We start from the raw sequence: 19,939 nt of genomic DNA, 5'->3' as shown, positions 1-19,939 counted from the left end.
TTGGATAAGCGCACCCAAGCTCTAAGAATTTTATATAAAATTGATACTACAATTTTTTAACAGGATTTTTAAAATGTTAGCAAGGCAGCCCTAAAAACCTAAACACATATGGTTTACCCATGTACCACTAACTGACTTTCTCATTTGCTTAGGTGATCCTATAGCTATTTTCAAGAATCCCAACAGACTTTCATTCAGATTTTCTACCTCCTTAGTGCCTCAGGGATAAGTTACATTAAAAATAAAAATTTCATTTATCTTATAACAAACAAAAAGACAGTACCTGCTCTCAGCAAGTTATCATTGCTAACTGGGGAAAAAAGAAGAAAAAAAAGAAGAAATAATAGCACATCTCCTTGGGTTGAACCCAAAGTCTACATACTACCTTTCTGGTTCTCTACCATTTTGGCTATTTGGTTTTCCTGTCCCTAGAAATTGAAGCAAGGAAAAGGCCATGACAGATTGGATTATACCCATTACTATCTGTCTCCATTAATTTAAGCACTTACTGGCTGTGTTACTTCAGACAAGTCTCAATCTCTGTTTTAGTTTCTTCATCTGTAAAATGGAAAAAAAAAAAAAATTAGTGCTTATCCTATCTTTTTCACAGGTTATTGTGAGGATTAAATGAGAAAACATATGTAGAGATATCCTATAAAGTGCCCTATAAATCATAGCTATTGTTATTAATTACTGTGTGTGACTACTGTACATGAGACTTTATCATTTTAATTGCAGAGAAATAAAAAATAGTAAAGTAATAAGATAAGACAATATATTGCTGAGACTGGAATCTGAGTACTGAGGGTGCAATAGTAAAAAAAAACCTGCATATTAGAAGAACTGCATTTTCTTATTTTCATGCTCTTAAGTATGTATATGAATAATAAGTAAAATCAGATAAGCTAAAGAAAATAAAAGTATAAATCATGTTAAGCTCCATCCATAATGTTGGTTGGCACTTGTACCCTCAAACGTCTCAGCTTTAAATTTCAACTAATCTAAATACCTAGGAACTTCACTGTTTTAGAAATCTATAAAGTTTCCTATTACTAAGGGAATACAATTTTAAGTTAAATTACTTTATACTGAGATGTCTAATGGGAGGAACAACTCAGAAAAGGAGAGTGAGAATGGTTAACAACTCAAAAAATGTAATCAATGTCACTAAATGGTACACGCAGAAACTATTGAACTGGTGTATATTTTGCTGAGTATATTCTCAACAAAATTAAAAAAAAATTTTTTTAAAAAGTCTAACATTTCTCAAACTTAATCCTTTTGTCTAGGTCTAAGAAATACACTCTTCACATATATATGTAATCGCTAAATGCCAAACTGATAATTAATTAGAAGCCTTTCTGTTACTACTTATAATCAAAGACTATACAATGGGTTTCATTAAAAAGGGCAATTTGCTTCTTACTCAATTTTTTCACATACTATTTTTTAACAGTAAAATGTTAAAAATTTTACTTCAAATTTTTTACTATATTACTTACAACTAAATGTAAAAACTTTTCCTTCAAAAGTAGTAAAAATAAGAAGTGACTAGAAAAAAGTTCAATGATTCCTGGTGGATACTCTACAACAGTTGAGAAGATTCCCTGGAGGGTGATTTCTCAACAGTAAAAAGCCTCAATCACCTATGGAGCTTTCTACCGCATCAGAAGCTTAGAGTGGGGCTCAAGCATGTGAGACTTTTTAAGCATACCTAATAATGGTTCTCCTCCATTTGCCAGAATACCATATTGTGGTCATTCTGGACTATCCATACCCAAGCCTTCCTGTTACTACATATAATCAAGAGACTACATAATGGGTTTCATTAAAAAGGGCAATTTGCTTCTTACAGTAATACTGCCTATGCCCAAAAATATACTCCTGTAATACTAGAAAATTACAGATTGTGATATTTTTAAGTATCATCAATCTCAATTCAAAACATGTACACAATTAAAATTTTCCTTATGAAATAACACATACCCCAAAGTCTGATATCCAGTATAAAAATATGATTTTAAAATAACTGCATCAACTAACAATTAACTACTAAATACCTACTATGTATGCAAAGTATTTTGATAGGAGATCTGTTGTTGTTAGATGCCCTTGAGTCAGTTCTGACTCATAGCAACCCTACGTACAACAGAACAAAACACTGCCCGGTCCTCTGCCATCCTCCCAATTGTTGTTATGCTGGAGCCCACTGGTGCAGCCACTGTGTCAATCCTTCTTGTTGAAAGTCTTCCTCTTTTTTGCTGACCCTCTATTTTACCAAGCATGATGTCCTTCTCCAGGGACTGATGCCTCCCGATAACATGTACAAAGTATGGTGAGACAAAGCCTCGTCATTCTTGCTTCTAAGGTGCATTCTGGTTATACTTCTTCCAAGACAGATTTGTTCGTTCTTCTGGCAGTCCATGATATATTCAATATTCTTGCCAACATCACAACTCAAAGGCATCAATTCTTCTTCGGTCTTCCTTACTCACTGCTCAGTTTTTGCATGCATTGTGAGGCAACTGAAAACACCATGGCTTGGGTCAGGCACACCTTAGTCTTCAAGGTGACATCTTTGCTTTTTAACACTTTAAAGAGGTCTTTTGAAGCAGATCTGCCCAGTGCAATGTATCTTTTGATTTCCTGACTGCTGCCTCCATGGGTGCTGATTGTGAATCCAAGTAAAATGAAATCTTTGACAACTTCAATCTTTTCTACATTTATCACGATGCTGCTTACTGGTCCAGTTGTGAGCATTTTTGTTTTCTTTATGTTGAGGTGTAATCCATACTGGAGGCTGTGGTCTTTGATCTTCATCAGTAAGTGCTTCAAGTTCTCTTCACTTTCAGCAAGCAAGGTTGTGTCATCTGCATATCGAAGGTTGTTAATGAGTCTTCCTCCAATCCTGATGCCTCATTCTTCTTCATATAGTCCAGCTTCTCAGATTATCTGCTCAGCATACAGACTAAGTATGGTAAAAGTATACAACCCTGACATACACCTTTCCTGTCTTTAAACCACGCAGTATCTCCTTGTTCTGCTGGAATGACTGCCTTTTCGTCTAAGTACAGGTTCCTCATGAGCACAATTAAGAGTTCTGGAATTCCCATTCTTCCCAATGTTATCTGTAACTTTTTATGCTCCACACAGTTGAATGCCTTTGCACAGTCAATAAAACACAGGTAAACATCTTTCTTGTATTCTCTGCTTTCAGCCAGGATCCATCTGACATCAGAAATGATATCCCTTGTTCCACATCCTCTTCTAAATCCAGCTTGAATTTCTGGCAGTTCCCTGTCAATATACTGCTGCAGCCGCTCTGAATGATCTTCAGCAAGATTTTACTTGCATGTGATATTAACGATATTGTTTGATAATTTCCACTTTTGGGATCACCTTTCTTGGGAATAATAAATATGGATCTCTTCCAGTTGGTTGGCCAGGTAGCTGTCTTCCAAATTTCTTGGCATAGATCAGTGAGCATTTCCAGCGCTGCATCCATTTTCTGAAATATCTCAGTTGGTATTCTGTCAATTCCTGGAGACTTGTTTTTCACCACTGTCTTCAGTACAGCTTGGACTTCTTCCTTCAGTACCATCAGTTCCTGATCATACGCTACCTTCTAAAATGGGTGAACATCGACCAATTCTTTTTGGTACAGTGACTCTGTGTATTCTTTCCATCTTCTTTTGATGCTTCCTGCATCGTTTAATATTTCCCCCATAGAATCTCTCAATATGCGACTCAAGGCTTGAATTTTTTGTTCAGTTCTTTCAGCCTGAGAAATGCCGAGCGTGTTCTTCCGTTTTGGTTTTCTATCTTCAGGTCTTTGCACAGGTCATTATAATACTTTACTCTGTCTTCTTGAGCCGCCCTCTGAAATCTTCTATTGAGCTCTTTTATGTGATCATTTCTTCCTTGCGCTCTAGCTACTCAACGTTCAAGAGCAAGTTTCAGAGTCTCTTCTGACATCCATTTTGGTCTTTTCTTTCCTTCCTGTCTTTATTTTCATGATCTCTTGCTTTCTTCATGTATAATGTTCTTGATGTCATTCCACAACTCTTCTGGTCTTCAGTCATTAGTGTTCCATGCATTAAATCTATTCTTGAGATGGTCTCTAAATTCAGGTGGGATATATTCAAGGTCGTATTTTGGCTCTCCTGGACTTTTTAAAATTTTATTCAGTTTCAACTTGAACCTGCAGTGAGCAACTGATGGTCTGTTCCACAGTAGGCCCCTGGCCTTGTACTGGCTGATGGTGTCGAGCTTTTCCATCATCTCTCTCTACTATATAATCAATTTGATTCCTGTGTATTCCATCTGGCAAGGTTCACGTGTATAGTTGCCATTTATGTTGCTGAAAAGGTATCTGCATACCAGTGGCATAGCTTCCAGCATCACAGCAACATGCAAGCCCCCACAGTGTGACAAACTGGCAGACGCGTGGGGGATGGGAGCTCTAGGGAGATTCAAAAACATGGTTATGGTCCCTATCCTTCCTTATGCAATTTACAATCTAAGGGACAAGACAGATCATATACACTAATACTTTACTTAGTCACTGTTGATCATCCAGCAACCTCATCCTTCCAGTATACACCCAAAGAATAGAAAATTATTAAGCAGGATGCCTGGCAGCAAAAACAGATCCCACAAAGTTCACCCATTAAAGTACATGCCTGCACACTCTCATGCATTGTTTACACTTATTTAAATACAATTAAGATGAATTTGCTTTGGTTTCACAGTCCTCAGCAAATGGGTTTGTTATGTGCTTTCAAATTTTAAGTTTGTCTGAACAATCTATTTTCTCTTCCTTCAACTATGTTCAACCTGTAGAAGTGGGAGTAATCAAAGATGATACCTAACAGCAAATTAACTAGAATTGCCACCTACAGACAAAAAAATTTTGCATGTTGTGAACATATCAGATAACATAAAAGAAAATTTTATTATAATTTAAATTTCTAACCAATTAGCTAATGCATTTTTTGTTTTGTTTTGTTTTAAACTATAGTTCAATCTCTACCCTACCAACAAGGATTACTGGTTTTAAACCTGCTATTTAAACTACTGCCTTACATACTAGTATTATTACCTCATAAGACTTAACCAACATTTCAAGTCTTGAAATAAACAATACTATTTGTATGAATAAGCCCTGGGGGGACAGTGGTTAAGTTCTCGGCTGCTAACCAAAAGGTCAGTGGTTTGAACCCACTAGCCTGCTCGCAGAAGAAAGATGTGGCAGTCTGCTCCTGTAAAGATTTACAGCCTTGGAAACCCTACAGGGCAGTTCTGCTTTGTCCTATAGGGTCACTGAGTCAGAATCAACTCCACGACAGTGGGTTTTGGTTTATTTGTATGAAACATGACTGGTCTTTAAGGTAAACTGGAGAGCTTCCAGCATCAAGATAGCAACTTAAGTCATTTGATTTCCTCCATCTCCAAATTACCCACTAAAATGACCAAGAAAATCCAATAAAGAAAATGCCACAAAACGGCCAGAAACCACAGAGACATGCCATACACATACCGCAAGGTGATTTTGTAAGAAATAGTTCAAGGAGAGAAGGGGGAAACCAAATGCTGATCTACTGTCAACTACCACTTTTAAGAAGAAAGTCCACTAGGGGACATTCCCATTGCTGTGGAGTTGATTTCCACTCATAGCAACCCTACAAGACACAGCAGAACTGTCTCACTGGGTTTCCAAGGCTATAAATCTTTACAGAAGCAGACTGCCACATCTTGCTTCCATGGAGCAGCTGCTGGGTTCAAACTGCTGACCATTCAGTTAGCAGCCCAGTGCTTAACCACTGTACCAGCAAGGCTCTCTGGGGGACATTTATTCAACCAGTATTTAATGAACTAGTATGTCTCAAGTAATGAAGGGAGTGTCATAATTCTGCCCACTCTACCCCCATACCTCCAATTCCCCTGAGCATACCTTGGAGATAAAGTGAGGGCTTGAGAAGGAGACCAGCAGAGCTCTCTGAATGACAGAGCTCAGGGTGAGGTATGAGAAAGGGAATGAATCCAGAGTCTCAGACTAGGTCCAGAGGCCAGGTAGTGTAGGAGATTGCTAGCACCAGCTGTCAAGAGAGATGTAAAGAAGAAATTATTCCTGGACTAAGATGAAATTTCCTACACTAATGGCTATTTTCTTCTGCTTAACAGTTTTGTCCTTCCTTTGTCTAAGTAAATCATTATCAGAAAAGTTGTCTGGAAAAAATTACATTAACTCTGAACCTTCCCTCCTAACTTAAAACACTGAGAAAATCTTGGTTTATTCTCTAAGAACTCATCTCAACTACCAATGCCACCAATACAGACAAGTGGGCAAAAACATCACTGAATGCAGCAGCTCAAAAAAGGCAAAACAACCTGGGCACTCAGAGGAGCCTCTTCCCCGCTCCCCCTTCCACTCAGAGGAGACTCTTTCAGCTCCTCCTTCTGAAAAACACTAACTGCAATGAGAGACAGTTACTGAAAAGAAAACTTAAAAAAAAAAAAGCATTTGCAACCTCAGTGAGACCTGAAATATAATATTAAAAAAAATAAGAGCTTAATGTCTTGAAAGAGACAACAAAGTAGATGGGGGGGATTAACTGATTTTAAAAACAAGAGAATAAATTACACAGTTTTTAAAAAAAGACTTGAATTTTCAAAATGAAAATCTTTAAATGCCAAGCAAGATTATTAGTGGGAGAAGAAAATAAAAATCAAGATAGAAACTTCTCTTAGTAAAATATTTAAAAGAGAAAATCAAATGGTACAAAAAAAAGCAGAGAGGGAGAATTAACTAAAAAGATAGTCTATTTTTCATCAGCAACATCAACTGATATCAGATATTTTGTTCACAACTCTAAATGTGAGAAGACAATAAACATTTACAGTTATGAGGAAAAAGGATTAAAGGATTACTCCAAGAATTAATTCTATACACAAGAAACATCTCATTCATATGTGAAGGAAAACACAATTTTTAGATATGTAAGGATTCAGAAAATATATTACATATTTACTCTTTGGGTGAGGAGTGGGGGAAGGTTTAAGTAAATACTTCAGCAAAACCAGATTTCAATCAGATAAAAAGAACTCAAGAAAGGGAATAATGTGATACAAAAGAAATAAGTGTGGACAATAAAATCTACAAAACAGAAATAAATGTAAATATTAATACAATTAAGAAAGTGGAAAAGACTGGAGAAGTGGAAAAAATGCAGTGCGACAAATATATAAAGAAGGTCTTACAAGCAGCATCTTTTAAACCTGAGTACACAACACTTAAGTGAGCCTGGACTAATTCTTATCTGACTTGTGTTGATATAAGCTGATGACGGGTCTGTTCTTCCTCCATGTCCTTATGTATGGATCAGCTGAGGTCATGGTAAGCTTAGAAACCAAAGTTACAGAGCAGCCTACTCCTCTGCCAGACATCCAATATTTGGTTTACACAATAACCTTGCCAGATTTTCTGATAATGGTGAACCCTAAAGTTCCTAGGATTCACTCATGACTTTACACACTGACTTACTCAAAAGGGGCTGTGGTAAATTATCAGAGAAGCTAAGCTAGACTTTGGCCCAGATTCACCCTAACTTCTCCTAGGAGCCTTCATCTAATAGTAACACTGTTCCCCTTTCCCTGCATAGCTAGACTTAAGTTTGCTACTCAAATTTTCAAAACTAAATAATATGGTGTTTAGAGTCATGAAAACAGCAGAAGTTAGAATGGTTGTTTCACATGGGTTGGGAGGAGATGGATATGACCACAGAGAACACACTGAGGCTGCAAAGAAGGGGATTCTGCTTCGTAACTTAGATAGTAGGTATACAGGTATGTTTTATCATATTGTCTTTAAAACACAAATATATATTTTATAACTTGTGTATAAACACATTTACAGGTAAAGGACACAAACAAGAAACTTACAGAGAAATACGAGTGAAAATATGCCCACCAGAATTCAAAGATACCAAATTAAAATAATGAGAAAACAACTTCTGCCAATCAGACTGTAAAAGATGTTACATATTTCTAATACTCAGTGTGGGTCAGATTTTGAGGAAGTAAGAGGCACTACGACATAATAATAATGGGAATATAAATTGGCACAACTTTATAAAAAACAGTCTATAATATATATATACAGGAAGCCTGGAATTCACTAATAATCAAAAAGATCTTCACTGTAGCACTGTTTATAAAATCTCAAAATTAAAAATAACTAAACGTCCATCCACAAACAAGTAATAATTAAATGATTAATGGTAATTTCGTTTAATGGAATATTACCCAATTTTTAAAATATTGTTAAAAAACAATCTATATCTCTGAATCTGAATATATATAAATATCCCACATTTATTAACATGAAGTTATCCAAGATACATTAAGGGAAAAAAGCAGGGAATTACCAGTATGTATGCAGTTTTGTCATACAAACTAAAAGTTGCATCTATTTATTACAGAAAGCAGATGGTATTTAATAATCTGTTTCCTGATTCTGGTACATTGTTAATAGTAAAAATTAATCAAATATCAACAGAACAGAGAGACAGATGCACACAAACTCAGAGTTAAAAAGCCAATAACACACACATCTACTGTGATTATCGGTTATCATTAGGTGTTTCTTAAAAGGTTGTCCTTGGGTCACCATGGTCTCTACACTGACACACTTCCTTATCACAGCACAAACAGCTTACATCTGGATGTTATAAAACTTCATCAAAAAGTGGCATGATGTCATCAAAATTCTGAAATTCTTAAACAAAGAAAGTGACTTCTGTGGTAAACCAACTCAGTATTTCCTGAACAATTTCAAAATAATCTTCTTGATGCCAGTACAAATTGATAAATATTGGCACTCAAGGTGGAGAAGAGATTAAAATACAGATATCATTCAACATTGCACTCCTTGTATCAACACATAGGTAGCAATCATACCACTGCAAACAAGACCGTAAAACCAGCCACAAAGCTGACAACAAATACTGTGTAACACTCCAAGAAAAAAAAATTATGCTACTGGATGTCAACATGCTATATAAATCCATGCTATAAGAGAAGTAATTTTTGTAAGAGAAGTAATTTTTTGTTTGTTTATTTAACAGTTAATTTGTGAATCATGAGATTAACTAGAAAGTAAGAGATTGGAGCTGGCACCATCGGAAGAGCAGCTATGTATGCAGTGTTGTTACACAAATTAAAAGTTCCATCTATTTTATACAGAAAACAGATGGTATTTAACTAATAATCTGTTTCCTGACCTCAGTACATTGTTAAAAGAAACAATAAATATTGTAAGATCAATCAAATTTTGACTGTGTGTGTATATATACTAATGCACACACATTTTATATGCTATACAAAGAAAGGAACACCAAGTATAATGTTGAACTATTCATGCGTTATTTAAGCAAAAAGTGACCGTGTACTGTTCTTTTAATAAAGTGCTGGATTTTATCTGATAAATTTTACTTAGTTTTTTTTTTTGATGCTATTTTTAACAGCTTTGGTATTAGCATTACGGAAAATTTGTAAAACAAACTGCAGGACTTTCCATCATTTCACCTGCTCTGGAATAATTCACTCAACATGAGAATTACCCACTCCTTAAAATTACATACATTGTACCAATAACACCATATGGCCCCAGTACCTCTTCAGATTTTAGACTTTATAACCTTTCCAAGTTCTACAGTTTCTAGTCGCTTCAGGTTTTCTACTGCTTGAGTCACTTTTGGGAAATTATACTTTTCCTTGAAAATAATGTTTCCTTCACATTTTCAAAGTACATTTCCATAAATCTCACTTTTAAGGATCGATTCTACAGAAAAGCCAGACTACGGCCTACAGAAATAAAAGTACAACATAAAACTATACATGTCAGTGAAGTCACTTCCAAGATTCACTGTTCAGCCGGGGACTGCACAGCCCCACAAAACAAAATGGGACTAATGAGGCACAGCAGTCCAGGGACAAGGACTAGAAGGCAGAAGGGGACAGGAAAGCTGCTGATAGGGAACCCAAGGTTGAGTAAGGACAGTGTTGACATGTACTGGGGCTGTTAACCATTGTCATAGGGTAACGTGTACTGTTTAATGAGAAACTATTCTGTTCTGTAAACCTGCATCTGAAGTGAGAATAGCAGCACAACTGGAAGAACATAATCGATGCCAATGAACTGTGCATGTAGAAATTCTTGAAATGGTGTATCTTTGGCTATGTATATTTTCACCAAAAAAAAAAAAAAATGGTCGAGAAGGGAGAGGGTTGACATGTCATGGAGCTGTTAACCAATGTCATAAAACAATATGTGTACTGACTGTTTAACGAGAAACTAGCTGTTCTGTAAATCTTCACTTGAAGTACAATTAAAAAAAAAAAAAGGAAAAGAAAATATATACGTGTTAGTATCATATAAATGTCTGTAAGTAGAAAATGACTAAATAAATAACGGAACATTCATACGAAAACATTATAAAGTAAGAGGCTTAAGTATTGAATTGATTTAGACATTTATTGTGGATGATTTAAAAAATATGTTAGAAAAAAGAAGTTGCAGATTAAGGTTTCTAAGACATTTTTATATTAGACGGAAACAGCCTCATTTTAATGTTATTTTATGTTAGGAGGAAAGATCCCATGAATGTGTTATATAAACACAGACAAATCTATCAGATACCCTCCAAACTACTGACAACAAATTAATTTTTTTAAAGAAATGACAGCACAGCACTGCTAAAAACCAACCAACCAACCAAGACAACAACAGGGAGAGAATTATCAGCTCTCCTAAGTACCATGACTGAAACCCAGAGGGCCATGTCAGCACCATAAGCTTTTACTGAGGCCTGCCTGCAGTCCTGCCCTTGAGTTCTAGGAAATCCTTGTATCCTCAAAAACATTGTCCCTTTTCATACAAAAGCAATATTTTAGAAATAGTATTAGAATTGCAGTAGAATGCAAGCTAAACTGGAAAAAGTAAGTAAAAATAGAAGTGAGAAAATGAGAGGACTACAATGGCAATCCAAATAAAGAGTGGGGAATGTATCACGATGCTCCTCTGCTTAAAACTCCTTAGCAGCTTCCCGTGGAACTTAAAATTTAACCTCTTTACAAAGGCTTGCAAAGAACAATGACATCTGGTTCTGGGCCTCTCTGTTCAACTTCATGCCACACCTCTCCCCATCTGTAAATATACTCTAGCACCGCGCCATCGTCACAGTTCCTCAAAAACTCCTATTTCAGGCCTTCGCACCTGCTGTTCCCCTGCTTGAAATGTTCACTCTTCCACTCTTCAAATGGCTAGATCCTTTTCATCTTTTAGGTCTCAGGTCAAATATCAACACCTCAGAAAGGCCTTCCCCAACCTAAAAATCATCCTGTCCTAAAAAAAAAAAAGAAAAAAGTATTCTCTATTTCAGCCATCCGTATTTCTTTGGTAACACTTTTATCTCTAGAAATAAATTTATTTATTTGTCAATTTATTTTCTATCAGTCTCAGCCACTGAAATATAAGCTGCGTAAGTATATGGATTACATCTGTCATGTTTTGTTGTTTTATCACTAGCATTTGCCACAGTGCTGAGCTTACAGTCAGCACCAAAGCTGGGTCAGTCTCTGTTCTAAGCACTGGGAATATAGCACTGAATGAAAAAGACAAAAATCTCTCCCTTCAGGGGCTAACATTCTATTGGTTACTTAGACAATAAACAAAATAAGTAAATGACATAATATATTCAAAGGTGACAAGTGCTGCAGAGAAAAATAAAGCAGGGCAGGACAGGCAGAACGAGGGGGTTGCAATTTTAAATACAAAGTCAGGGAGGCCTCATTGAAAAGGTCGTATTTCAGCCAAGATCTTGAGTTGAGGGAGCCAGTATTCCAAGAAAAGAAACAGTAGGTTCTAAGACCCTGGGTGTGGAGTATGTCTAATATGTTTGGGGCATCGCAAGGAGGTCGATATGACTGGAACACAGAATGAGATGGAGACCAGCAAGAGATGCAGTCAAAATAACAGAGGGACAGCTCGTGCAGGGCCTGATGGCCACTGTAAGACTTTTATTCCAAATGAGATGGGAAGCTACTGGAGCATTCTGGAGAGAGAGGTAACATGAGCTGAATTACTTTTTAAGAAGATCACTTTGGCTGCTATGTTAGGAACAGAGTATTTAAGTGGAAAGTAAGGATGGAAGCAGGGAGACCAGTTCAAAAGTTATTACATGACAATAATCCAGGTAAGCAATGATGGAGGCTTGGTGGAGACAATAAGGTATGATTAGACTCTGGATACATTTTGAAGATAGAGCCTACAGGATTTGCTGACAGATAGAATGTGCTATGAGAGAAAAGAAAAGTATCAAAGATAACAAAGTTCTGACCTTAGCAACTGGAAGAACTGAGTTGCCATTTACTGAAATATATAAGACTGTGTAGGAGTAGTAGGTTTGTCACTGTAGGATACAATGAGTCCAGGATACCAAGAGTCCAGTTTTAGCCATGGAAAATTGGAGACGTCTATTCAACTCAATGGCAACAGGTTTGGTTTTGGGTTTTATTCAATGTTCAAGTGGCAATGTGGAATGTGTAGGCAGAAGATAAAATTTTGGGAGTCATTTGTGTGTGTGTGTGTGTGTGTACACATACACACTTACCTATATGATAAACAAAGTGATGAGAATGGATGAAATCACCATGGGAGAACACATAAAGAGAGAAGCCCAAGGCCCAAGTCCTGATGTTTAGAGGAAAGAGAGATGAGAAAGAGCCTACTATACTGAAAAGAACAACCAGTGAGATTGAAGTTAAATCAGGAGTATGACATCCTGAAAACAAAGTGAAGAAAGTATGTCCAGAATGAGGGACCAATCAACTCTGTCAAGTAAAAGGAGGACTGAGAACTGACCACTGGACTTAATGTCAAGATCACCAGTGACGTTAATTAGAAGCTTCAATGGAGTTATGAAGGAAAAAACCTCACTAGCATGGGTTTAAGAGAAGATGGGAAGAGAAGTAGAGATGTAATATAAACAACTCTTCCGAGACTCTTACTGTAAAGGGGCAAGAGGTAGAGGAGTGGAAGTGGGTTTTAGTTGTTTTTTAACAGTAGGAGAAATTACAGTATGACTGCATGTTTACTGAAATGACCTAGTAAAAATGCAAAAAATTGATGATAAGAGAAAGAAATGCAGGAACAATGCCCTTCACTAGATGAGAAGGGATGGGATCTAGTGAACAACCGGAAGAGATGACTTTAGAAAGAAGCAAGGTAACTACAGTAACTACAGGGAAGGATAAGATGCTTGCAGGTGGGGAGATATGATTGTGAGAGCTTGTAGAATAAAATGCCTCGTTAAGTCTAAGATAGAGGTTGGCTAACTATGAACTGTGGGCTAAATCTGATCCCAACTGTTTTTGTAAATTAAGTTTTATTGGAACAGTCATACTTACATTTACATATTATCTACAGCTGCTTTTGTGCTACAACAACAGCTGACAGGTGCAGAAGAAACCATATGGTCTCAAAAGCCTAAAATATTTACTATCTGGCCCTTTACAGCAAAAGTTTGTCGACCTCTGATAGAAGAAAATAGTCTCTATTAATATCTCTGAGTTGAGGGTCAGATAAATGGCTGTAGGAAAGAAGGTAGGCAAGGACCTGTAAAACAACAGTAAAGCTCACTTAATTCTCCTAAGCTTCAAGTTATACACTTTTATTCCAATATTCTGATACTTGTTTCATGGAGCTATACCAATGACAATTTTAAGTTTCTAGTCAGATTTCTCTCACAATCATTCAACATGGAATAACCCAAATCATTTTGGTCAGTTATCATATAGCAACCTCTTATTTACTTCATTAGGAGCTCTGGTGGTGCAAACGGTTAGCACTCGGGTGCTAACTGAAAGGCTGGAACCCACCCACCAGCAGACCTGGTGATCTGCTCCCAAAAAGGTTGTTTTTGTTGTGGGCTGTCAAGCTGATTCCGACTCATAGCAACCCTATATGACAGAGTAAAACTGCCCCATAGGAATTCCTAGACTGAAATCTTAACAGGAGCAGATGACCATGGCTTTTCTCCTGTGGAGCCGCTGGGCGGATTCAAACCGCTGACCTTTCAGTTAGTAGCCAAGCACTTAACCACTGCACCACCAGCATTCCTTTCTGTAAAGATTATAGCTAAGAAAACCCTGTGGGGCAATTCTACTCCGTAACATGGGTTCGTCATGAGTCAAAATCAACTGGACAGCACCTAACAACATTTACTTCATCACATTTAAAGCTTTCATTCTTCATATTACTTTTTCTGAGTAGTCTGGATCAAACACAATATAGGAAACTCTTGGCATTCAGTATTTACTTTCTCTGTCCAGGAACAACACAACACCCATGTGACTCTCACATGGTAAGAGACCAAGAAAATGTTACAGAAAAAGAAACTGCTTCAGTAAATATATATATGATAACCTGGTATCTTAATTCACCTTTGTTGCTCCCTACTCAGTGTAGTTGTTAAACACTAATTTCTAATTAAATTAAAAAATTGTGCCTTTATGAAAAATTGACTTGAGAAAAAAGTCATATTGATTATGTACAACCAAAAATCTCATGGGATTTGATTTCTTGGTTTGGATGTTTAGGGTTATAGTTTCACAGGACATCCCAGTTAACTGGCCTAATACGTTTAGTGCCTCTATTCTACCTTCAAGTTTGATGTGTAGTGCCTAGGGTCTTAAAAGTTTGCAAGCAGCCATCCAAGTCATAAAAATTGGTCTCTATTCACCTGAAACAACAGAGGAAGATGGAGAGTCAGGAACAGGGGAAGGATATGGAATGTGTGGCTAACTGCCTCCATGAACAACTGCCTTCTTTACCATAAAACCAGAAGAACTGGATGGCACCAGGCTACCATTACTGAATATTTTGATCAGAGATTCCACAGAATTCTGACCAAAAGGGGTAAAATGCAGAACAGAATTTAAAATTCTCATGGACTCTAGACTTTTTGGAGCCATGAAGGTTGGATGAACCCCTGAAACTACTGCCCTGAGATAATCTTTAAACCTTAAACCAAAAATATCCCTGAAATCTTCTTAAAACCAAACAATAGTTTAGCTTAACTAATAAAAAATGTCTGCCTTGAGCATTATGATCTTTTAAGAACTATCTATATGGGATCAAATTAACAAAAGCAACTCGAAAGATTAGATAGGAACTTTAAGGGGCGGTGATTTTATGTTAATGAAGGAGGAACAACTCAGAAAAGGAGGGTGAGAATGGTTCCACCACTCCAAGAATGTAATCAATATCACTAAATGGTACACGTAGAAACTCCTCAATTGATGTATGTTTTGCTCTGTATATTCTCAACAACTACAACAAAATAAAAAGCCATCTGCTGGTAAAGTTCAGTGAAAAACAGGATTACGATTACTAAATAACGTAAGGTGGTATAGTCTACTTTCGTTATTTTAACAGTTAAGTACATAGTTTTATTCCTAACTCAGTTATAGATACGCTTACTGCACTCAGTGAGGGGAATAATATGATACTGTGGTATACACGAATTTATGGATTTGAAAGATCCTAGGACCCATTCAACAAAAAGAGCAAGGGACAACTGTGTTTCAAGGGTAACTACATCATGTTTTTTTGTACAAGGGTACAAAATTTTCCACCGAGTTCCCAAAGCTTCCCTTATAATACCATGGATTTGTTGGCCTTTTTCCCCTTTCTTTTTGTCCACATCAGGCTATTCAGATGATTGTCTCCAGGAAACCAGTTAGGACTCTCAATTCCCAAGCCCCTTTTCTGACTCATAAGTAGATCCTATTACTAATAATACACATACATACTGGAGAAATTTTTCTTTAGATGCTGTCATAGATTGAATTGTGTCCCCCAAAGATATCTGTCAACTTGGCTAGGTCATGATTCCCGGTACTGTATAATTGTCTACTGTTTGTCATCGGATGTGATTTCCTTATGTGTTGTAAACTCCATCACTATGATGTAGTAAGATGTATTAGTGGCAGTTATACTGATGAGGTCTACAAGATTAGATTGTGTCTTAAGCCAATCTCTTTTGAGATATAAAAGAGAGAAGCAAGAAGAGAGATAGGGGGACCTCATACCAAGAAAGCAGTGCCAGGAGCAGAGCGTGTCCTTTGGACCTGAGGTTCCTGCACTGAGATGCTCCCAGACCAAGGGAAGACTGATGAGAAGGACGGTTCTCCAGAGCCAACAGAGAAACACTTCCCCTGGAGTTGATGCCCTGAATTTGGACTTATAACCTACTAGACTGTGAGAGAATAAATTTCTCTATGTTGAAGCTATCCACTTCTGGTATTTTTGTTATAGCAGCACTAAATGACTAAGACAGATGCATTACTTTATGCTTACTAGACCAAAACACGTTTCTGGCTGTTTATATAGCTTCTAAACATCTTCCTACCATATTTATCTCCATCATTCATTACCCAGAAGCCCTTACTGCCAGCTTTAGAAGGATAATACAGTTAAAATCACCTTACATTGCTACTAAAATGTTAATAATAAACTATGAAACAAAGAATTACTTTTCTGCTTATATTAAAATGAAAATCTATGGAGAAGTACTTTATTTAGGTCACAAATAAAACTATAACTTGTGAAAACTTATGTATACCTAACTGTTTCATTTTACTTAGTACAATATTAGAACATATTAATTTATGATTTAAGAGACTACATACTCAAGTAGTTCAATATCCACCATACCTTTTTCTTCAAGGAACAAAAAGGATACAATTTAATGCTTAGACAATGCCACAATCAGGAAGAGTGATCAAAAGAAGAGATGGTATCTGGAAATGAAGAGCAAGATTTTAAAACTCTGATTGAAAAAAAAAGTTAATCAAATATTTCTATTCTCTTGATTCTCTTACACTTCCATATTCAACTTAAGTTTATAAATTAAAACAAACCAACGAAAACCTCTCTGCACTTAGGCAACAACATACAACTGATACCCAGAGATAACATGTCATAAATTTACAAAAGTCAAAAGTCAAAGCTTAGAAGGAAGCTTAAATTCAGTATCTCCATCTATTACGAGACAGGATAAGTGAGTTTTACTCCAAAGTCACAAAGTTAGGACAATTATCTGGGTCTGATTCCACCCCAGTTATCCTAACACCACAATGCTACCTCTTAATACTGACTTCTGTCTGATTTCATCTAACGTTCCACGAATATTACCACGTGAAGCCAATACCTAGCTAAAGAACTAACAGCCTGAATACCAAAAAAAAAAAAAAAAACCTCACTGCAGATGAGTCAATTCCAACTCATAACCACCCTACGGGACAGAGAAGAACCATCCCATAGGGCTTCCAGGGTTGTAAATCTTTACGGAAGCAGAATGCCACATATTTCTCCCACAAAGCAGTTGGTGATTCCAAACACTGACCTTTCAGTTAGCAGCAGAAATGACCAATAAATAACCAAAACAATTTCAACTTTATTATAACTTTTTTTCTACATACAGTGCTTTGCCAAAAACTGTAGAGTACCTGAAGGAGCCTGGGCAAGATTCAAGTATTTTATCATTAAAAAAATTAAGTGCTCTAGGGCACACAATGCTTCAATAAGAACAATTCCAAACGACTACGAAGAGCAAACAATAAAAATACATTTAAAAAAAAAAAAAGTCAAACTGTAGATTTATGCTAAACTATACTTCCTCTACAATGTCTCAAGATACAAAAAATTTTTAGATCACTGCATACTATTATTACTAGAGGGAACAGGATTTGAACAGAAGTCTGACAATGATAAAACATCTCAACCACTTAAAAGCAGTTTTTAATCCATTAACAGTGCACACAGTAGGCGTTCATTGTGAATGTTATCCTTTTATCTTCCCATAAACAAAATATAAAATGTTCTGAATCAGTATTTATATTTATTTTCACTGCAACAATAAGAAAATTTTTAGATGTCCAAAACAGTTTAGATATTTTGCCTCTCCCCATAATCGCTGTTAGCAATTTTCTAGATCTAAGGTTTATCTCATTCGTGAGTTTTAGCAAAAATCTACATGGTCTACTCTGATTACTAGCCCCATGAAATGTTTTGAAAACGTTACTACAATGTGATGTCTTTACTAAGTTTTCATAATGAAAGATAATGTATCCATTTGTATAGACTTGCAATTAAATTCTGCAAATGTTAGGGAATTGCAAGAAACCAATTTAAATGGTTTCTATCTAGTCAACCTGAGGGTAATACTAAAGTAAGCATATACTCAAAATAGATCCCTTACAATTCAACATCAGAAAAGTAGGCCTAATATATCATAAAAACTCAATTTAACGAAATTTCTATCCTGATGTACCGTTTGGCATCTTCATGGATCACTGTGACAACGGTACAAAGTTCAGCATTGTTCTGAATTCTTTAAACATTGACTTATTTTACTTTTCTAGAGTCTTTTAGACTTTAGATAAAACACTCAAGGAATGTTTTTGCTAAAATAGAGCACAAACACTAAATAACCCCAAATTAAACTTTAAAAAAAAAAAAAAACTGAACCTTAACTTTTGTATACTGAACCTTAAAGCTACTGCATCTGCTTTGCTGGTCTACTAAAGAGTTTTAAGTAAATACACTCACCCTATACATTTTAAATTATCATAGACATCTAGAAAGAGACTGTCCACTCAACAATGCGGACACCACATTAAGAATAGACTCAAAATGGACCCTACAAGTGAGAAAACCAGTTACAAAGAAATCCATCTGCGACTGGGCATGGCTGGCATTTGCAAGAACAGCTATGGCCAACTCTTGAAGAGGGAGCGCGCGCCAGGGAGCTGGGCATCTTGACTGCAAGAATTGGCCCCCAATGACCAAAACTAGGCCCACAACAGGAACGCCGTCGAGTCGGGCCGCGGTGTGTCTGCGAACCTACAGTTCGAGGGGTGAGATCTGAGTGGTACCCATACTGCTTTCACCAGACCAGGATTCCTCCGAGTGGGTGCTTCGAGCGCCGCGCGCCCCGCTACGCCCCAAAAGCCGCGCACGATCCGCCCCTTCCTCCGGCGCTCTGCTGCCCCTCGGGTGCGCGGAGGCACACGGTCGCCGCGCTGACTCTCCACCGCACAGCCTTTCAGAGAGTAGACAGGTCAAAAAAGCCCACAGGCGTAGAAAGCCCAAGCTAAGAGGCGATGGTCAACTCTAGCAACCCGTAAAAGCACTGGATAAAAGGGCCGACTTCTCTAGAAAAACTTTGCGGCAAGTTAGGCGGAAGCACTGAATGGCCGGGACTATTTAACAGGCGCTTCCTATCCTAAAAAGCTTATCCCTGGGCCTGCGCGGGGGACCCTGAAGCCCTACAAGCTCGCCCTTTGCACCCTGTCTGGTCCTCTAGGAGTCCCGGCATGCTAAGCGGTCTGGGCGGCCCCGCTCACGGGAAATACCTGCCGTGGTTCCCATTGCCTGCGAGCCCCTGACGGCGGCCATTATACTTTCATCCGGGTATTCTCGAAAAGCCAATCGCAGCGCTACCGGGAGCGCACGCTGCGGCGGAGGGATCCGCGCTGTACCTGAGACAAGCGGAAGAGGACGGAGGCCGGGAGGAACCGCGCCTTATCCTAGTGAGACTAGGCCATAGGGTTGGGCTCGCGGCTGACCTCTGAAAGGAGTGCGCTCTCCCGGTGCTCGCTACTCCAGTGACTGACTGCTCCCCTTTTGGTTGCTAGCAGCTGCAGAGATCCTACTGCTAATGGAATATTAGACAAACGACGACTTTATGCTCTTCAGAGTAGGCACCAAAGGGCTGGGAACTGCGTTCTCTAGGCAGCTCTTCCTGACTGGGGATGGTCTCAACCCTAAGATTTCCGGCTTTGCAAATGGCCTCTCCCCACCCTTTGCTTCTGA

The 19,939-nt window shown here is 37.6% G+C and overlaps 1 protein-coding gene across 8 annotated transcripts in view; it reads right to left on the bottom strand.

Moving 5' to 3' along the window:
- Positions 1-19,540, bottom strand: part of ZNF518A (zinc finger protein 518A) — a 29,641-nt gene extending 10,101 nt beyond the window's left edge. For 2 of the 8 annotated variants that reach the window (XR_002825569.1, XM_023740268.1), the window contains exons 1-5: positions 19,480-19,540; positions 16,778-16,863; positions 11,276-11,404; positions 5,954-6,098; positions 510-558 (exon numbers count right to left, since the gene is read on the bottom strand). The gene's annotated coding sequence lies outside the window, so the exon portion shown is untranslated. Of the gene's footprint in view, positions 1-509; positions 559-5,953; positions 6,099-11,275; positions 13,062-13,467; positions 13,509-16,777; positions 16,864-18,971; positions 19,176-19,479 lie in introns of those variants that run through there. The other 6 variants (XM_023740275.1, XM_023740272.1, XM_023740277.1 and 3 more) reach the window with 6 other exon arrangements.
- Between the last annotated feature and the right edge of the window lie 399 nt (positions 19,541-19,939).

The sequence above is a fragment of the Trichechus manatus genome, unplaced genomic scaffold (genome assembly GCF_000243295.1).
Source record: "Trichechus manatus latirostris isolate Lorelei unplaced genomic scaffold, TriManLat1.0 scaffold00007, whole genome shotgun sequence".
NCBI classification, from domain to species: Eukaryota; Metazoa; Chordata; class Mammalia; order Sirenia; family Trichechidae; genus Trichechus; species Trichechus manatus.
The sequence above is the reverse complement of the archived record's forward strand: the minus strand, read 5'-3'. Positions and strand labels throughout refer to the sequence as shown.